This window comes from Tinamus guttatus, unplaced genomic scaffold (genome assembly GCF_059628265.1).
Source record: "Tinamus guttatus ecotype Peru unplaced genomic scaffold, ASM5962826v1 Tinamus_guttatus_pri_ptg000298l, whole genome shotgun sequence".
Taxonomy (NCBI): Eukaryota; Metazoa; Chordata; class Aves; order Tinamiformes; family Tinamidae; genus Tinamus; species Tinamus guttatus.
Genome location: NW_028288832.1, coordinates 317723 through 326639, shown reverse-complemented (window position 1 = coordinate 326639; position 8917 = coordinate 317723). Strand labels below are relative to the sequence as shown.

Genomic DNA, 8917 nt, shown 5'->3' with positions numbered 1-8917 from the left:
GGTTGAGTTAGATTGTGTTGCTCACCATAACTCCAAGTAGTGAGTCTACTTGTTCGTCTGCTTTCATCAGTGCTGTGAGATAAAGGAGCACCTTAAGAAATGGCCAAAAATTACACCAAAAGCTAGAGGTGCAGCAAATGTGAACAACCTTCAAGATGGCTCGGTCTTCTCAAAGAAGATAGCTGCAATCTCCACACTTCTCCAGCATAACTAGAAAGGGAAGATCATACTACATATGTAAAATGTTAAAAAAAAAAAAAAAAAAAAAAGCCTGCATGCATATTATGCACATAGCTTCATAGTTACATTTTATTCAGAAACTAAAGCACTGAAAGAGCCAATGAATCATCTCTCTCCTTGTCTAACCTGCAATGTTTCTGCTGCTGTAACTAGCCATAATACGCAATGTCATCAGAGTCCTTCCGATCAGATACAGAATATTCTGACATGAAGATTTTATCTGGCAGCAGTTACAAAAGCTCTTTTCTGTTGGTGCCGGAAACAGCCCTACAAACATCAGCTGGGAAACAAAGAAGTGGATTCAGATAGGAAACTTCTTACATCACATATATACATGGAGGTACAATTTTGTTGCGCAAACCTGTCCCGCAGCATGCTGAATATAGAAGTGGCTTGACAACGGTGGCAAGGCCTACGGAAATGTCCAGTTCTTCACTGAGCTCAGAACTAGTACTGTGAAAGTCTGGTTAAAATGTGCTATGCTATAGTAGCATATTTAACCTGTTTAACATTTTGCCTATGTGAAGCAGAATTCAGCAGAACTTGCTTCTATTCATTAATAAACTCTTGACCTAATCATTCATTTCATCTAGAGGTTTCTTTTTCAAGGAATACAGGTAGAAAGGGAATTGTTTTACAATTGTGGCTGATCCACATGGTTAAACCCTTTCTAAGGATGTTTCCTATCTTTGGGAATCCCCTAGATTTTTTTTTTTTTTAAATTCCTTTCCGAATTTTCTTCAGTCATTTGGATGACATAACCTGGTTATTGACCTGACAAACTGTGTGACAGAGTATCTTGTCAAAATATATTTGACAGACAGTTTGATATGCTCTGCTCATGTTCAGAAGAAAATTAAGACAATTTAAAATATGGCTTTCCAGTTCACATTGAAAACACAAGATGGCTTCTTACAATGATCCTGTCAGAGCTGGAAAGGGTCGACTAATGCTCTCCAGGTTTGATTTCAGCTACAGTTAGTCTTGTGTAAGACCGAGTTTAACAGCAATATTTAGCTCCTTACATATTTAGCAACAAGGAAGAAATCACAATCATTTTCTCAACATTTAGTGAAATTTCTTTTATTTTTTCTCCATATAAAAAAGAGCTGGTCAGCTAAATTTTTCTCCACTCAAATTTACATATACCAAACTTTTACTCTCATACTTAAAGAATCATACAATCATAATGGTTGGAAAAGACCTTCAAGATCATCGAGTCCCACCGTAAACCCACTGTCGAGGCTCACTCTGTCAAGTGCCGAGGCCCTCTCCACGAGCCGGAGTAAACAGCACCTCTATATGAAGTGGGTTCAACTCGCTCTGCTGTCGTCTGCAACAGAACTTTATACCAGTACACGTGGGCATGTGCTAAGAAGCAGCATTCTCATTGGTCGGCTACAGGCTCCCAGCTGATTGGTGCTCCTCCCGGTGCTTGGTTGCTAGGTCTCCCAGGCATCGGTCCAGTTCCCCTGAAGCTTGCCCGCGAACACGTTCTTCTCCTCGGGGTGAATCCCATTACTCCAGTTTCTTATATTCTTACTAAGGCCCCAACATCTCCCCCTCTTCTTTCCAAAAAAGAAAATTAGCAATAAACGTTGCAACATTGGCAAAACAAAGCAACATAGCTGTAAGCCTCAGCATTTCCCCCTCTTTTTCAAAAAGAAAATTAACAATAAACATTGCAAACATTGACAAAAAACAAAGTAACATAGCTGCAAACACAAGTATAATCATTCTGGTCACGCATAAGCGGTACAAAGTTTCTGTAATCTATGGTTCATTAACTGTCCCTGTCCTTCTGCAACCACGGTCCTACCCAGGTTGCTCCGTCTCCTCCAAGTACGCAAGCATAACCCCGTCCCCACGTAACTAACTCGACTGGACCTTCCCAGATCTGTTTCTGCGGCCAAAAAACTTCTACCTGTACCTTCTTTCACGAAAGATCAGCTGAATTTTTAGAAAAATGGGTGAAAATAGGTATGTTGTCATCATTTCTAGGGTTAAGCCAATTCAAAACATAGCATGCTTTACTGGTTAATTCGTAGGGACCCATCTCCCCCCTCTTTTTTCAAAACAGACAGTAATTGTTTTAGATTTCGATGGTGACGCTTGATAATGGCCTGACCACCAGAATTATACGGGATACCCACCTGACGGATTATTCCCCATTGCTGGAAAAAGGTTTTACAGTTGTTACTCTTATACGCGGGTGCGTTATCTGTTTTTATGATGTCAGGTTTTCCTAAGACGGCAATTACCTGAGCCCAATGTTTGCAGGCCGACTTGGCATTTGTGGAAGTGGCTGGGGTTGCCCAGAGAGCCTTCAAACAGGTATCCACAGTAACATGTAAATATTTTAGTCGCCCAAAGGGTGCAAATTCTGTGACATCTGACTGCCATATCTGCCTTGGTTGTAACCCTCTCGGGTTGGTACCCATTTCCTGTAAAGGGGTCAATCTTGCACAATCAGGGCAGGCAGCAATGATAGCACGAGCTGCTGCTCGGGAAATTTTAAATTCACGTTGTAACGCTCGAGCAGATTGATGGAAAAATAAATGAGAAGTCAATGCCTGTTGGTCCACCCAACAAGGGATACCTGCTGCTGACACAGCACTATCTATGACTGCATTACCTTCTGTTAAAGGGCCAGGTAATGCAGTATGACTACAAATGTGACACCCAAAAGGCATGCTTCCTTTGTTGGATGATGTTCCACAGTTGAACAAACAAAGCTTGAAGACTATGGTTGTTTACATGTCCTATAATTGCCCTATGAATTCGTTGAACAATGCCTACCACATATAGGGAATCAATAACTATATTCATGGGCCGATCGTGAAAAGTTAGAAATGCCCAAATTACAGCTTTTAGTTCTAGGACCTGCACAGATGCGGTTTCCCTCCGAATTTGAGTTTTCTAAAGACCTGACTCCCGGAAAGCATATCCATATTTTCCAGTTTTGCTACTAGCATCCGTGAATACAGTAATCGCGTTTGATAATGGTCTTGAACTCTGGATTTCTCGTTCTTCCAGCTCCAAAGAGGTGTGGAAGAGAAGGTGCTTAGGATAGTGATTGCCCACTCTAATTCCCTGAATAGCTAAAGCAAATTCTGCGCTTTTCAAACACCATTCTTCAACTAACTCCAGAGCCTTTAGAGGCAGGATGATACTGTCAGGCTCTCTGCCGGCAATTGTTCGTACATGTTGCCGGGCTTTCAAAATTCCCATTCCAATTGCTTCATGCCTTTGAGTTAGGGTGCGTCGTAGGTGACTTGGGAGAAAAACCCATTCGAGTACAAACAGGATCCCCTTCTCATCTATCTGGGCGATAATTATCGCCACCTCCCTTTCCCGATTGTAGACCACCAGGGATATTGGTAATCCTTCCTGGAATCTGTAGGCTGCTGTTTCAGCTATCTTTTCCTCGATTCGTTCTAGGGCTGCGACAGCCTTTGGGGTTAAGCTCCGCTTTTCCGCAGGCTCTTTAGCTCCCCTAAGCAGTTGAAACAAAGGCTCCATTTCCGCATTTGTAATGCCGCAAAAATTCCTGATCCATTGGATGTCTCCCACTAATTTTTGCACACAGTTAACAGTGTCAATTTTTGTCTGCAATTTAAGCTTCTGGAGTCTAATTCTAGCCTCTGTGATAACCATACCCAAATAATTCCAAGGAGCTTGCCTTTGAATCTTTTCAGGGGCAACGACCAGGCCAAATTCGTTTAAACAGTTAATTAACTCCTCTTCCTGCTCGGTTGGTAAAACTTCGGGGCTTGCTATTAGAATATCATCCATATAGTGGTACGGAATCAAATCTGGGTGATTTTCCCTCCAGGGTTTCAGGGCCAAATTCACAAACCATTGACAGATGGTTGGTGAATTTTTCATTCCTTGGGGAAGAACTACCCCCTGGTATCGCTCTGATGGTCCTTCCCTGTTAATTGTAGGAACCGTAAAGGCAAATTTTTCACTGTCCTCTGGGTCAAGCGGTATATTAAAGAAACAATCTTTTAGATCAATTACTAGCAAATTCCATGCCTGTGGGAGCATAACAGGTGAGGGCAACCCTGGTTGTAGAGCTCCCATGTTTTCCATGCATGCGTTAACAGCTCGGAGATCATGTAACAACCTCCACTTTCCTGATTTTTTCCTAATGGTGAAAATAGGGGTGTTCCAAGGACTTGTTGACGGCTTAATATGACCTTGGTCTAACTGTTCTTTAACTAATTCCTTTAGGTGATGCAGCTTTTCCTCTGGTAGTGGCCATTGGTCCACCCACACAGGGTCCTTTGTGATCCATTTTAACTTTAAAGTAGGGCGGAAGCTGCCCCCAATGGCCGCTAGGGAAAATGTGTCTGCAAAGTGATTCCCCACTGGGCCAGAACATCCCTTCCCAGTAGCCACAGTGACATGCACATCACATAAGGCTTTATCTTGGTTGTTTCCCTCTTCATCCATAACTGTTACAAAACATCGACTAATCTGCATTGGAGATTGCCCCCCCGATACCTGTCACAGGGGTATCAATCTCTTGTAGATCCCACTGTGGTGGCCACGCAAATTTGGGAATGATAGTGATATCTGACCCTGTATCAATCATCATGGCAACCTCAGTAAGACGAATACCATCCGGTCCCACCACACTCACGAGTTTCGTAGGACGCTGAGCAGTTATTTTTTTCTCAAAAGGCAACCTGAGGGGATCCAGAAGATCCAAAGCCCTTATTTCCACGCTGGGCCTGTCCAGGATTAGGGACTATGGGTCGAAAAGGTATTAGTTGGGCTATCCTGCTCAATGCCGGAATAGTAATAGGGGGGTTGAAGATTTTTACCATTATACCAATATTTCCAGAATAATCAGCATCAATACATCCTGGTAGAACAAAAATACCCATTTTTGAAGCTGAGGAACAGCCAATCACCAAAGCGGATAGGCCCCTCCCAGGGGACCAGTGCACATAGATTCTAATATGTGCACATCAGAGTCTCTAATTACTGTGGACTTTGCCACAGCCAGATCGACTCCTGCGCTTCCGCAGGTTGCAGAGGAGAGTTCGCAGAGGCAACCATCATTTGGGGATATTTGTTCGCCGCATCCCTCACAACACGGCAGCTCCCGTTTCCCTGCAGCGGTCTACCGTTCTTACGAAATCATGACCGACACTCCGCTGTGCCTTATGCCCAAACTTTTGGCATTTTGCACAGTTCCCATTAAATCTTTTCGGACCCATACCTCCAATCCTAAATTTGTTAGGACACTTCCTTTTCATATGTCCTAGTTGACCACATAGAAAACATGTTCCATGAAATCTTTTATCCCCCTTTCCAGACATTCTCCCCTCTGAGTGCTGCAGTCAAAGCCATGCCATGTATTTTAGCCTTCTGCTCTTCCTCCATCATTGGTGCTCGGGAACATGTCTCTATCATCTGAACAATTGAAGCCCCTAGTGGCAGAGTAGCCAATAGTTGTTTACAGGATTGGTTCGCGTTTTGAATTGCTAATTCTTTGGCCAATATCGCTTTCATCTCTGGAGGCACATTAGGTGCCATATCCAGGGCCTCCTTTAGCCGGTCGACAAAGCCGAAAAAAGACTCATTTGGCTTTTGTACTATTTTGGTATATGGTAATTGAGGTGTTCCTATCTGTGGCAGGGCAAGAAAGGTTGCTAAAGCTGCATTTTTTGACTGTTGTAATATTCTAGGATGAAGCACTGCCTGGGCCTCGGTTGCCCAGTAACGCCCATTCCCCATCAATTGGTCAAGAGTGGCGACCCTTAATGGATCATCCATACTACAATTTAAATTTTCCAATTGCTTTTCTTCCAACCTTTCTTGCCACTTTGCCAGCCAGAGCATATAAGCAGTGGAGGAGAGCAGAAGTTCCATTATAGCTCTGCTATCTGCAGGAATCATATTAGAATATTTAAACAAAGCAGAGACTTGGTTTCGAACAAGCTTATTATCATGTCCATATTGCATCACTGTTTTTTGTAAACCTTGCACTAATTTCCAATCTAAAGGTTCCCACTTGGGGCCCTGGGCTCCCACTACTACGGGGGCTGCTAGTGGGGTTAATACAAATTCCCCCTGTAACTGAGCATTCTCTATCAGTCCCTTATACCCTGCTCCTGCATTAAAGGTTGGATCAACAGGTGGCATTACATTCTTACACTTTCCCTCATCATTACTTCCACCTGTAGTGGCTGGGAGCCACGGCAACAATCCTTCTTCAGCTGGGTCGCTTCCTCCAGCTGCTTCCCCTTTCTTTTGAATCTTAGAAGTACCTTTTCGCGCCTCGTCATCCGATCCATCTGGGATCGGTGCCTTATCCACATCCATTTTGGGCGCTGTGGGGGGTGGTCACTTCTCCCCCTCCCATTCGGGCACTGTGGGGGGTGGTCGCTCCTCCCCCTCCCACGGGGGGGGGGGGGGAAATACTCATCCACTCCCCCCCATACTTCTCGTTTGGCTATAGTTACTGGACACGCCTGCTGAGATGAAGCCCCTTTTTTCTTATTATCTATTTTCTCGCATAGACTCGGCTCAGTAATTTTAGACCACTCAGAGCTTTCTAACCCATTCTCCTCTCCTTTTTCTCCGTGGAGTGCTTCCCAGAAAGCGACAGCGACTAACCATTCAAACATTGGCCATATAAGACGATATGTTTTCGTGAGTCACCAAGCTTCCTCTGAACCTAATTGCACACCATCCCATAGTTCCTTTCCCACTCGTTCCCATGACTCAAACTTATATGCCTGAGAAGTTTCTTCTATGAGTTTTCTCTGCTTACAAAACAGCAGTAAGTCAGTTAAATCGGTTTTTGAGATCTCAGTCTTAGTTTTTCAAGCGAGCCTTAAGAAACATTCAACAGTAGCATGTTCCATTGCTGATGCAGCAATTTTCATTCTAGTTGCTGATGCAGCAATTCCCATCCTGTTCCCTGACTCACCAGGTCAGTTCTGACTCACCACATCAGTCGTGGCCACAATCCGCCTTTCTTCGGGCACCCAGCTACTTCTCTGCTGGCTGCAGGATCCCTCGCATTTTTGCACGATCACGTCAGGGTCACCAGATGTCAAGGCTCACTCCACAAGCCAGAGTGAACAACACCTCTATATGAAGTGAGTTCAACTCGCTCTGCTGTCGTCTGCAACAGAGCTTTATACCAGTACACGTGGGCATGTGCTAAGAAGCAGCATTCTCATTGGTCGGCTACAGGCACCCAGCTGATTGGTGCTCCTCCCGGTGCTTGGTTGCTAGGTCTCCCAGGCATCGGTCCAGTTCCCCTGAAGCTTGCCCGCGAACACGTTCTTCTCCTCGGGGTGAATCCCATTACTCCAGTTTCTTATATTCTTACTAAGGCCCCAACAACCCACCATCACCCTGCCTGCTAAACCAGGTCCCTAAGCGCCTCATCCATACATTTCTTGAACACTTCCAGGGATGATCACTGCCAGTGGTGGCACTTCCCTGGACAGCCTGTCCCAATTCTTCACCACTCCTTCTGTGTAGCAATTTTTCCTAATACCTAAGGTCTGTGCTCCAGCCCCTTCACCAGCTTATTTGCCCTTCTCTGCACACGCTCCAGCGACCCAATGTCTTTCTTCTAGTGAGGGGCCCTAAACTGAGCACAGTATTCGAGGTACACCCTTCCTTTCCATCATGAATTTCCTTATTTTCCAGAAACCTGCTTATCCAATGAAGAACGAAGTAAACAGATTTTATTAATAGGGTTTTGGTTACAAAAGGACACTGTTCAAACAAACAAACCTGACTAGAAAAACACTAGAAAAAAAATGTCCTTTTCACCTGTGAATAATACTACCTTGCCACTGGTAGAATTTTCATTGGAGAACAAGTCATTTTGTACATGCCCTTTCAAAGAAACTATCTGCAAAGGATAGTCACTGACCTGTAATTCAACTTCTCTGAAAATACCATTTAATTGTATTCCTACTCTTGGCTTGCAAGAGAGAAGAGCACTTGCCTAACTCTCAACACTTTGGGTCTTTGAAGGAAAGTCAGGGGAGCCTTGTTCACACACCGACTGTGAGAACTAGCCCTCCCTTGACAAGCAAAGAACAGACAACTCTCAATTCCACTAAGAACAGAAGGCCAAGGAATGTGTATACTTTAGAATAAAATCACAAGGGGAAAAATTAGTCATAAAAAAGAGTACATTCTCAACTATCCAAGTCTGTTTCTTAAAGAAAAGAGGTAAGAAAATAAAAGGGATAATTTTGGCGACACAAATTTAAAGGCAATTTTTAACTGTTTTCCTTAGGATAGCTTGTTGACTGCCTTCCTGTTCTTTGATTCAAAGATGATCTTAGGGAAATTCTATAAACCCACAAATTTGTCATTTACAGGGAGGAGAAGAAAAGAGCAGCTCTATAACACAGTTATGACAATAGATCCCTGAGTCACTTTCCCTAAGAACAGCGGGAGGGCTGGGGGGAACTCTGAGAAGGAGTAAACAAGCTGTAGTCTCCTATAACCACATGCTCTTTGTCTTCTTCAGTAGCACAAAACAATCAGATGTTGCTAAAAGCTACCTCAGTTATAGACTGCAGTGTAGAACACTCCAGAAAGACAGCACTGGAGAAGGGTAAATCTAGAGCTTAAGAGTCCACCTTACACAGGTAAGAGTCCCAAAGAGTCTTTTCTTCTATATTCA

At 43.8% G+C, this 8917-nt stretch overlaps 1 pseudogene; it reads right to left on the bottom strand.

The window, feature by feature from the left end:
- Positions 1-5391: 5391 nt before the first annotated feature.
- On the bottom strand, positions 5392-6579 carry LOC148594081 (endogenous retrovirus group K member 5 Gag polyprotein-like; annotated as a pseudogene).
- Positions 6580-8917: the final 2338 nt, after the last annotated feature.